The sequence below is a fragment of the Adiantum capillus-veneris genome, chromosome 20, assembly GCF_014529385.1.
Source record: "Adiantum capillus-veneris isolate H3 chromosome 20, ASM1452938v2, whole genome shotgun sequence".
Classification (NCBI taxonomy): domain Eukaryota; kingdom Viridiplantae; phylum Streptophyta; class Polypodiopsida; order Polypodiales; family Pteridaceae; genus Adiantum; species Adiantum capillus-veneris.
In genome coordinates, this window is record NC_140950.1 from 20,689,956 (window position 1) to 20,703,196 (window position 13,241).

The window sequence follows — 13,241 nt, forward strand, 5'->3', positions numbered from 1 at the left end:
TTATCCCACATACTGTGGAGCAAGGCTGTAGAGCTACTTAAAGCTCATTTCTTGAATCAATAAACAACAACTCATTTTGCACTACATGCTTGTCTATGGTGAGCTTGTGCTAAGCTAAGTCAATACTCAAGATTGTGTTTATGAGTCCAAGCTAATCCTATCTTGGAACCTAATTCACTTGAGTGATAAGCTTGCTTACACACACTCACACACTTGCACCATGTTTCTCTTTCATCCACCATAGCTAGCACGATCCAAATCCTAACAGGGTGCATACTTAACCGATATGGAACCTACAAACAAAGCCCATAAGTCGCTAAGTATATACGTTACCTTAAGGCAAACCTAGTTGACCCACTCAACACTGACACCATCACTTGTGCTATTCGCGATCAATTTATTGAGCAATTCATTGACACCCTTACTATAGGAGACTTTGTCCACATTGAGAATGTAACTGTAAAAAAAAAAAACTAAGTCAGATGGTTGGAAATCTCCTTATGTACTATTCTTCAATGATTCCACGGTTATAGAAAAGACAAAGCCTTTTGAAGTCAGCCTTAGTTTCTACCCAGAGAGCAAAGTGCGTGAATTTTTGGATGAGGCACAGTCCTTGCATGCACAAGGCACCCGTACACTCTTTGGAAATGTAGCTTTTGTTATTATGCAGGGCCATGCTAGCACTTCAAAAGCCGGTCTTTCCCAAGGTGATCTTGTTGTTGCAGATGGGCTAGCAGCTGAGGATCGTGCCACTGTAAGGCTTACTTATCTTCGTCCTTCTATAGATTTGCAGCTTTCTAATATTTTCCTCTCTTGCCGTCACAGCTTAGCTTCGTGAATGCACGCAAAGACGATTACCACGCTATTTTTCGTGCTCTTGAGACCGATGTGCATCTTATGTTTGTTGCACGAAACATAGGTTCCTTCACAGGTCGGAGCAATACACTCTCGGTCTTGGATATTACTATCCTAGCACACGTCAAAAGTTCTCATCTCAAGTATCGTTTGGAGGAAGCATATAAGGCCCATGTTCTTGATGTTGGTCACAATGAAGAAGTAAGTATTGATCTTGCTTTTCCTTTTTCACCATAATAACTCAAGAAAGCTCTAACTCGTCAAGTTCCTATACATAGGTGACTTGTGAATGTGAATGTGAACTCAATTTTGGTGGAACGTTTTTGCGGTCAATGCAAATCTACTAAGATTCATCACCAACAAGAGGCAGACTTTTGCTCTATTTGCTCAAAATCTACAACTATTGTTTTGGTGCCCAAGCTTGAAGGAAAGATTTTGGCCAACAAAGCTTCCCCAATTGATGGTGGCATAGTCGACAAAGTATTGCATCTTGACAAAAACTTTGTTGACTTATATGCTTCTGATGTGCTGGATGCACGTGAGCTACTAGCCTCCCTTGTCCGAACTGGCAAATTCACCGTCAACAAGTTAGGCCTCATCACATCTTTTGTCGAATAGACAAAGTAGCGCTCCTCTACAACATTGAAGCTCCATCACCTCCATGCAAAAAAACACTCTTTGTATTATATTGCTTTCATCCATTGCTCATCTTGTAAATTTCCATCTCTCTCTCTCTCTCTCTCTCTCTCTCTCTCTCTCTCTCTCTCTCTCTCTCTCTCTCTCTCAGTGTGTGCATGTTTCATTTACTTGTCTTCCTTCCACCCCATAGCCCAAGGGGGGTGAAAACTGCACATACATGGGTTCCTCAACCAACCATAATGCATCTTTTGAACAACTCATTCAGAATGATATTGTTAGTGCTTTCCTTGCTAATCACCCACAGAATAATAATGTTTTCCTCGTGCTCAATAAAATAATAAAGTCGCTTTCGTCATTACAAAAAATCACCAACATCATGATAGATGCAGTGAGAGTATCATTGGAGCAAACGCCGATGATCACACCTTCTCTAGCGCATTTGGCTTCTAGTAGACATGATTCCTCCATTTTGACCCAAGTATTAAATAGCCATACATCATCTATTGGTATTGCGCTTGATATTATCCATGTGTTCTCCTTTAGGTTTAGTATTGCATGTGATGTCCATATTTACGGTGTGCCAATAACTTCACCCAAAAACACAACATTCAATAGTGAAGCCGATCCAACGACATTTCACAAAATCATCATTGTTGATAAAAGTGGTTACCTATTTTTTTACTTGGGGGACAACCGATGCTTACGCAAACGCAAGCATCGTACTTGGGACAAAAATGAGACGGAATCATTGAAATCTTTGCTTCTCCAGCAACCGAATGAACTCCCTGTCTCCATCGCGAGGCAATTTGCTTGCTTGGATGATAGAACCATCCTAGAAATAGGTGTAATAACATCAAAAATTTAAAAACTTAAAAAAAAATTACACCCCATAGCTCCCTTCAACATAAACATTGAACAAGCCTCCGCACCAAAAAAAACTATACAACAATTGGGGTCCATTTGGATCCATATACGCAAAGGCAAGCCAAACCATAATACACTAGTGGCCGCACAAATTGTTGGAGATACTAACATTGAGAAGGTCTTGTCTTCCCAACTTGGATATCGTGACTTTGAGGCATTGTGAATATCACCTGACTACAAGAAAAAACTAAAAAAGAACGCCTTCGCTATGATTAGACAACTTGGACCACCAACATTCTTCATCACATTTTCTGTGGGGCTGAGAAACGTTGGAAGCCTTTGATTAGAGCACTTACTAAGCTCAAACCCACCAAGCGTGCAAGCACACAAACAAAAGTGTCATACATACGAGATTTGGTCCGAGCCGGTCCGAGCCGACCCTGTAACAACAACCCGCTTTTACTTGAACTGGTTTAACGGGATGAAGAAATTGCTAGCCAAAGATATAACCATATTAGGAAAACTCAAAGATTACTTTTTTGTAACCGAGTTTCAGAGCCGAGGTAGCCAACATGATCATGGGCTACTATGGATAGAAAATGCTCCTACCTATGGGAAAGATCCCAATGTATGTTGTGGATTTCATTGATAAGTACATAACAACTAACTCCATGGTTCTTCCTGTAGGTTTACAAGAAATTCAAACACACAAGCATAGGAAGCCTTGCTTCAAAAAACGCAAGGGATGTCGCTCTGACTTTCCTCGCTACCCGATGCCTTTCACTATGATTTTAGAACCCTACCGTTCTCCACATAACAATATCCAATACAAAAGAAAGAAACACAAACAAATAAAAGATAATCTACTACTGCTAGATTATAAAGCAAATATTACATTCGAACAGTGGCTCTTATCTATGGACCTTTGATTTGAAGATTACATCGAAGCTATATCATCCACAATCTCATGTCCAACACTTTTGTTGAAAAGAAATATCAAAGATATTTACACAAATAATTTCAATTCAACCATTTCAAAGCCATGGGATGCGAATTCAGATATACAATACATTTTAAATGCACATAGAGTAGCTACCTATTGCACCTCATATATAACAAAATATTTTGATAACACACTCATCAAAGCAATCAAAGAACAATTTGACTTTTGCATTGAAAACATGCAACTACATTTGATAGACTTTGAAAAATAGGAAACACAATACTAAACACACAGCAAATAAGCTCACAACAAGCAGTATATATTGCACTTTCCCTACCTCTCTACAACGCAACTCGAGAATTTATGTTCATAAACACAAACCCTCCCCATGAGAGAACAATGCTTCTCAAGCGAAAACACCTCCTGTAAAACATAGACCCGACTAGCACAAAAATCTTTTACGAGACAAGCATAGACAAATATTGTACACGTCCTGCCCAACTCAATGCTATATCATTGGCATAATTTGCCTCCACATACAATACAACAAGCAACACATATAAAAAACGTACCAAACCAAAAATTATACGATATGTCAAATATAATCCCTCAAAGAATCCAGATAATTAATATAGAGAACAATGTCTTCTATTTCTACCATGGATAAATAATGAAACTCAACATCTAACAAATGGACTCACATGGAAAGATATATACAATCAAAATAAACCTATCATTGATACAAATGAATCTAAATATAACAAAACCACAATAGTGAAAGACAACCTTAACTCCAACTCATTAGGCACTAGTTCACCTTCAACATCTACAACACTATCTAATATTTCCTCCCATATTCATGTTGACATCACACAAGACCTAAATATCCAACACCACCAACTGCATACACACACTATACCAACCATAAAAATACTGCTGCTGCAGCTAAACGATATGTATTACAAGAGCATTCTACTGCTTAACACCCAACAAAGGCTAATATTCGATGATATTATGCTAAAACAACGTATATTTCCCACAGAACCAATCCATATTTTTTTGACTGGAGGCGCAGGCACAGGAAAAACTTTCACCCTCCTTTTGATTGTTCAAGGACTTCTATGTTTCTATAACCATAGATCACATTCTAGCCCAACAACTACACACAAAAGCTTTGCTAATGGCATACACGGGCAAGGCTGCTTTCAACATTAGTGGAACCACTATCCACTTGGCCCTCCACTTGCCACTACTCACATCATCTAACACTTCCCTATCGCCTGAGAGGCTGAATGTGAACTGCGATGCTTTATCGAGACCTACAGCTAGCCGTTTTCGATGAAGTCTCCTTGATTGGAACCAATGTCTTTGCTATGGCAGACTCTTGTCTGCGTGCAATAAAAAACAACTATGACCTTCCATTCGGTGGTGTTGATGTTGTCTTGTGCAGCGATCTTTGCCAAGCTAGTCTAGTACGCGACTCTTGGATTTTCTCTAGAAAACCTTAGTTGCTCGAAGCTATCTCACCCTCTTTCTGGCATGACCGCATAAAGTGCTATGAGTTAACAAGCACCATGAGACAAACTAACAAGACATTCATCAACATACTCAACAAGATACGCATTTCAAAACACACCAACGAAGACATTTCGTACCTCAATACACATTACATGCGCACAGTACCTCATCCAGCCATGGTCTCCCACCTTTATTATGCGAACAAAGATAAAGACCTACACAACCAACATATTTTCAACACTACCATAGGGACACCACTATTTATTGAAGCACAAGACACAAGGGCAAAAAATTGCAGCAAAACTATTCAAATACCGATAGATCCAAAATTGATAGCAGGTCTTCATAAAAAACTTCACTTAAAACCAGGCCTAATTGTAGAACTTTGTGCTGGAAACATTGACATTATAGATGGCCTAGTCAATGGAGCCGACAGTATATTCAAAGCAATAACACAAAACTCCACGACAAAAACCATCTGGATTCACTTTCAAATCACTAAAGTAGGCCAAAAAACTAGATATGAAAACCAACAACTATACATTACATCAATAGATAGACAATGGACACCAATCCAAAAAATAACATGTAGTTTAAAATAGGAAAAAACTTCCTAAACACTATTACTAGAACACAATTCCCAATTCAACCTACAGCTACTAGGACCATACACCGTGCACAAGGCTTAACACTAGACACCTTGGCTTTCGATCCAACCAGCATTCGAAGTCACAGTCTTATGTACACTGCCCTCTCCCGCATAAGAGATCCCAACAACCTTTACCTCCTAACAGAATTAACTTCCACCCATATTAAAGTAGACCAAACAGTCCTAGATGAGCTACACCGCCTCAAAAAACATGCCACTTGGCAACATTCACAACTTGACCTCCACTCTTTGCCCGACAATCACTTGATAATACAATCTCTTAACATTGTCTCTGTCATAATAACAATATCTAATTCTCCTAAATGATTTTCTCATGTTAAATTGATCATTAATATGGGGAAGTCCTACGCGAGAAAAAGCTAGAATATTGGTTAAGCTAGCCGACCGGGCCACAGTAGGGATCCAAAGGAGGGAAAATAGGGATCCAAAGGGGGGGCCATCTGCAAAGGAGCAATGTGCAACAATGGGCTTAAAAGACCCTAAGGTTCAGCTCATTAAGACTTCCAAAATGCTAAGGTTCCAAAATTCAAAGGTTGTGTCCAAAGGCCAAACACTAGGAAATTGGATGCTTAGTGTGTGTCACAAAAAGTCTTTGTCAATCCCTACATAGGAGGGGGCGAGCCTTGCAAGTAGGGGATGAGAGAGAAACTCACACACACACACACACACACACACACACACACACACAAGCTCCCTCACAAAGGGAATGAGGGACACATGTCAGCTCCCCAGCCCAGATGCCCACAAGGTATACCCAATTCCTATTGGATGGCCTTGGAGGTGGACCAATGAGAATTAGGCTAGAGTAAATCTAGTTTAATTAATTAAAAAACACTTAATAAAAGAACCAATAATAAATAAGCACTCTAGAAGACTATTGGACAGTCTCCCAAGGGGACCAATGAGCATTCAGCAGCCCAATGGCTTGCTTGATTCCTATTGGCCAGGAGGCAAAGGGGTCCAATGAGAGTTTAGTTGAACTAAATAATTACCTAAAGCTCTCACAAAAGGGGAAAGGGGGACACATGTCAGAAGGCTATTATTTATGCTGCTTAATTACCATTGGCTAAGCCTAGGGAGGTCCAGTAGGATGCTAGCAAGAGCAAATAGCAAGAGGGGTCAACCAAGAGAGAGAGGGGGCTGATTTTTGCAAGGCATTATCACACACACACTCACACAATCTCATGTGTGAAGTAAAGAAGACTCTCTCTCCTTCTCAAGCTTTAATGGAAAGCTTATCACCTACTCCAAGCTTGTGAGAAGGAAGGCCTACACCAATAACCATTGGCTTTGTGATGCAAATCCAACCAAGAGCCAAGCTTCAATGCATGCTCATCTCCTCTACCATGCTAATTAATAAGCTTAGCTATGCTAACATGAGTGATTATGTGAGGAGATGTACACCTTTCTCGTAAGAATACTCCTTCTTCCTCTCAATCTACTCTCATACCCCGCTAGCTCTCACCATATTCGAAGGTGTGTGAGGTCTTGGGTCTGAGACCGTGAGGGAATTGATGTTGTGTTTGATAAGTGTTTTGCTTAGTGCATAAGTTTCCATCTTCATTGCACTAGCTATTATTGAAGGAACACAAGAAATTGTATTGTAAAATGTCTCTCTTGATGGGAGAAACCATAATACAAAGCCTTTTGGAGGGGGGACCGGCTCCATGCAAATCCGGTCCTCAAGTGTTGTCAATTTCTTAATTTCTCTCTCTTTTGAAGTATTGTTCATGCTATCTAACTAGGTGTTATGCTTTTTGTTGCTCTCTCCACCCAAGCACTCTTGTTATTCTCATTAGGAAGCTATTCTAATGAAATGCTCACTATGTTCATGCTATTTTCCACTACACACAAGTTACTAGGCCATTAAATGTTACATTGGTATCAGAGCACAAGGTTTCTCTTTTCTTGCTCAAGAAGGGAGGTCATCAAGCTAGCTATAAATGGTTGGTACTATTAATTGCATGTGAGTAAGTAGAATAGGGATTTTCAGCCTTGCAGTGCGCCTGCCTTTGTGCAGTTAACGGGGCATCACCGTCGAGAGCTATGGTCTTAATAGTGGAGTCCTACGGGGCTTGCCTACGGCTTAACCACTATTGAGCTATTAGAAGCTTGACAGGAGCCGGTGTTGTTTTGGTGTTGAACGACCCTCTCTTTATTCCTTGCAAATTAATGGTATTCGAGCCTCGGGTATAGTAGCTTGAGTGCTTTTTCTAAAGGGGTAAAGAGGAGTAGCAACTAGGGCTTGAAGTGCCAAAGTACACCTAAAAGTTGTTAGAATGGCTAACAATAGTAAAGAGAGTGAAATTAATGTTGATAGCTTTGATTTTGCTAATGAGCAAGCTACTAATGATGCCCCGATGCTTGTTAACTATCTTGTTTCTAGGCTTCAACAAGCCATGGGCAATCCATCCCTCCAAAGTGAAGTGCAATGGCAGCTTCGTGCTCATGGGATTCTCCAAGCTCCCCACCATGATGAGAGAACACCTAGGAAGCCTCCTTACGAGACTTCCAAAAGAGGTCTCTCTCCGATTCGGGAAGAAGAAGAGGATCCCTGTGACGGGCTCAGAAATTTGCGCCTTGATGACGCATCTCCTTCTCAAACGAGAACTCAAGAGCCTCCACCGAAGGAATGAGAAAGAAGTGAGTCTCCCGCCACCTCGGCGGAGATGGCTCCACGAAGACGGCGGGCTAAACGCTCTCCATCACCTCCAAAACGGAGAAGACCATCGCATACTTCTCCACACCATATTTCAAAGAGGGATGACAAAAAGCAAGAGAAGAAAAAGGCGAGAAAGAGGAAACCCTCTTCTCCATCTTCTTCATCCTCTTCCTCTTATGAAAGTGATGGTCAAGACAACGAAGATCAAGGCAAGGTCACCCTCTTCTCCACCTTCCTCAAATTCTTCATCTTCTGAAGAAAGTGATGGTGCAACCTTTGAACCATCAAAAATAAGAGGCCATAGGAAATCCTATGCCGCGTGGAAGAGGTCATCCAAGCTCAAGAAGTTCAAGAGGGAGGGAAGAGCATCTCTTTCCTTACCTACGCTGGCACTTTTGGTGCTACGAACAAAGTCTTGGCATTTATCCAACAATTTGATGCGGCGTTCGGAGATGAGGGCTTCACGGAGTCCTCTAAGCTACGCCATGTAGCTATACACTTTCAAAAGTCCGCCAGAAAATGGTCGTCTAGCCTACGGGCCAACGGTGAAGCTCCATGAACATGAAAAGCTTTAAGAGCTTCCATTATGAAGCAGTTTTTGGCCACCGATGCCAAAGACAAAGTACTCACCGAATGGAGAAGCTTGAAGCTCTCTCTCCCTATGAATCCATCCACAAATATGTAGATAAGTTTTAGGATCTACAACTCAAAGACACTGTCTTCAAAAAGTTGGATTTTAGAGAGCAAAAGCAACAATTTTGTGCGGGCTTAACCGAAGAAATGGTGGAGTATGTCAACTCCCAAAGGCCACGCACCATATCGGCGGTAATACATCATACTATGGTGGCATCTCGAATCAATTTCCAAACAGGAGCTAAGAGGAATTCTAAGCCCCCTGAAAACAAGGGTTCCAATGAGCCTAAGGGGAAGGACAATGTCCAAAAGTCTTCTAAGGGCAACTCCAACAAAGCTATAAAGAGAAGGAAGTTTTTAAAGGCAAAAATAAACTCTCTCCTGAAGAGCCTGAGTGTTATCGCAAGGATAACCGGTGTTTCAAGTGCGAACAAGGGCATGCGTACCGCGCTTGTCCCCAAAAGAACAACCGCCATGATCCTCCTAGAGCTACCTTGGCCGAAATCGAAGAGGAGGAAACTCACCACAAAGGATCTCCTCTATGCCATGCTTGGGGAAAGGTAAGAGAACATGATGCTTTTATTCTCTTTGACCCCGGTTCTACTCATAATTTTATATCTATAGAGTTGGCCACCAAGCTAGGCATACAAACCTACAAGATGGGAGATGTCCTACCCGCAGACGGTGCTTTCAAGGGGCAAGAAGCTTCAGTCACTCCCTTAATCGGGAAATTGAGGCTCCATGTCCAAAGCTATGTGGACAAAGAGGACTTCTTTATCTCTCCTCTCAAGCATGAGGATGTAATCCTAGGGGCACCATGGTTTGATCGCATGGCTGCCAATGTTAAATTCCCTAAAAGGAGAATCTCCTTTAAGTTCAGGGAAAAAGATATGTATATAGATGCTAAGGAAATGGGTAACACTATACCCATTGTACATACACAAGCTTTCAACAAGTCAATAAAGAGCTCTATTTCCATGTACATGATTTTTGTTAAAGACTCTCAAAATGAACCTAATGTTTTAGCAAAAGAAAATATACAAAATCAAAAGGAATTAGAGTTATCCAATTTTCTCAAGAGGTTTCAAGATGTCTTTATTGACGACATCCCTTGTGAGCTACCTCCTAAACGAGGCAGTGATGACCATGCAATTGAACTTCTTCCAGGAAGTTCACCGCCTAACAAACCTCCTTATAGAGTTTCTCAAGCTCAACAAGAGGAGATTATGCGGCAAGTGCATGAGTTAGTTGAGAAGGGCATGGTTAGGCCTAGCTCATCTCCATTTTGTTCTCCTGTGCTACTAGTGCAAAAGAAAGACTACACATATGGTATGTGTGTCGACTATAGAGCACTAAATAGGATCACTATCAAGAATAGGTTTCCCGTTCCACGGGTAGAAGACCTATTTGATAAGCTACAAGGGTCCACCTACTTCAGTAGGATTGACCTAAAAAGTGGCTATCATTAAATAAGGATAGTTGATCAAGACATTGTAAAGACCGCAATTCACACTACATTTGGTCTTTACGAATACATTGTCATGCCTTTTGGCTTGACCAATGCACCAACCACATTCAACCGCTTGATGGAGAAGCTATTCAGGCCTCACCGAACCTTTACTGGAGTGTTCTTTGATGATATCATCATTACTCTAATTCATTAGATGGACACAAGCGACACCTCCAGGTAATATTTCAAGTTCTAAGAGAGAATAAACTTTATGTTAATAGAAAGAAAAGTGATTTTTTCTTGCAAGAGATTCAGTATTTAGGTCACATTATTTCTCAAGATGGCATCCAAATGGATCCATCAAAGTTAGAGGTAATAAAAGGATGGCCTAAACCAAGGAATCTTTATGAGTTAAGAAGCTTTATAGGTATGTGCGCATACTATAGACGCTTCATAGAAAAGTTCTCACTAATAGCAGGACCATTACATGACCTAACAAGGAAAAACGTTAGGTACACATGTTCTACCAAGGAGAACAATGCTTTCGAAAAGCTTAAAGAAAAGCTTATCTCTCAACCTATGCTTACACTACCAGATCTCTCAAAGCCATTTGAGGTCCAATGTGACGCTTGTGGTGATTGCCTTGGAGCTGTTTTTGCTTCAAGAAGGGCACGCCGTAGGCTATGAAAGTCAAAGGCTCGACCTTGTTGAGCAATCTCTAGGCATATATGAAAAGGAACTCCTTGCAGTTCTACATGCCTTAGACTCATGGAAGCACTATTTATTGGGAACTCCTTTCATTCTTCGAACGGATCACCAAAGTCTTAAGTACTTCATGACGCAGACCAAGCTCTCCAACAAACAAATGAGGTGGGAAAATTTTCTTTCGCAATTTCATTTTTATATTGTTCACATTGCTGGCAAGCATAATCAAGTAGCCGATGCACTCTCAAGACGGCCAAGAGTGAATGCGGTTTCCATAGCAACTCACAATGATCTATCTTCTACGATAGATGAGTATGCTATTGATCCCAATTTTAGAGATGTGATTTCAGCCCTTGCACTAGGGAAGAAAGAGGAACCATTTACTTTACAAGATGGTTATCTTCTCTATGGCAATAGACTATGCGTTACTAGCTCACTATGTAAGAAAGTAATGTATGAATCTCATGCTCCTCCTTATGCAGGGCATAGAGGGATTCAATCTACCCTAAAGGGGATTGAAACATATTTCTATTGGGCTACCATGAAAGCAAACATACAAGAGTATGTTTCTAAATGTGTGGTATGCCAAAAGACGAAGTTTGATAGAGGGAAGCAACGTGAATTGCTTCAACCTTTGCCAATCCCTAATTCACCATGTGAGAGCATATCCATGGATTTTATCTTTGGATTGCTTAAGTCTATCCATGGAAATACGGGAATATGGACAATAGTAGATAGTTTCAATAAACAAGCTCATTTTATACCTGTCAAAAAGACTATCAAAGCCCATCAAATGGCAACCCTCTTCATTTCACAAATCTTCAAGTACCATGGCTTGCCAATGTCCATAGTGTCGGATAGAGATCCTAGAATGACCAGTAATTTCTGGAAGGGTCTCTTTGAGAATTTAGGAACAAGGCTAAACTTCTCTTCGGCCTATCACCCACAAACGGATGGCCAAAGTGAAATAGCTAACCTAACAATTATCGATCTACTAAAAGCCTATGTAACGGAAGTAGATCAAAGATCCCAATGGGAGAAGTACTTACCCTTACTGGAGTATGCCTACAATAACACTGTACATACTTCCACGGGAAACGCACCTTTTGAGGTAATTGAGGGAAGATAAAAATGTCCCTTGCTACTTAAGGTACACGGGAAGATCTTTGCTGCAGATGAGTATAGCCGAGACCTACAAGAATCTTTCCAAAAGATTAAGGATGCTATCTCTATCTCATGTAGCAAAGGCAAAAGGCTGCCGCTGACAAGCACAAAAGAGCCCAAGCCTTTAAAGAAAATGATTGGGTCTTACTCAAATTTCCCAAGGCTCGATTAAGGCACACGACGGGCAAGAATCCTACGGGACACCAAAAGTACTATGCTAAGCTAGCAAAAAGGTACTATGGTCCCTTCCAGATTCTTAGGCCAATCAATGAGATGGCCTATCAACTCAAGTTGCCCAACCATTGGCTCATACACAATGCTTTCCATGTGAGCCTACTAAAGCCTTACAAAGGAGAGCCACCTCAAGAACCAACTATTGAAGACCCACCGGAGATCGAGGACCAAGAAGAGGTGCTGTAGCTCGAGTCCATTCTCCGACATGAAGACAAGGTACTAAGAGGCAGTAAGACTATCCGACAATATCTTATTAAGTTTAAGAATTACCTTTTGAAGATGCTAGATGGATGCAAGACATACAATTAAAGGATAACCTAAACCTTGTCAATGCTTACAATGCTTTCCAAGAGTAAGAAAATGTACAAATGTAAAAAATGAACATAATTTTTATCTTATAAGACTCTCTTTTTCTTTATTGTGCACAAAAATGAAGTATAATGCATGCTTAGATCAAGTTTGCAGAGACAACGTCTCCCGAACACCAAGTAGAGCTTGTCACTCTACTATGGAAGATGATAGGACTAATGTGCAGACATGCTTGCGGCAGCCTCAGGCTCTCAAGCGCCAAATGGACTAGTCATCCATTGTGGAATGATGTCGTAGGGTAACATAGGGATCCTCTACCCGCTAGAAAAAAGGACTAATGAATATGCTTTATCTTCTCTACCCCATAGTCGAGGACGACTATGATTTCAAGAGAGAGATAATGTCATATAATCAATATCTAATTCTCCTAAACGATTTTCTCATGTTAAACTGATCATTTAATATGGAGAAGTGCCAAGGGAGAAAAAGCTAGAATATTGGTTAAGCTAGCAGACCGGGCCACAGTAGGGATCCAAAGGGGGGGCCATCTGCAAAGGAGCAATGTGCAACAATGGGCTTAAAAGACCCTAAGGTT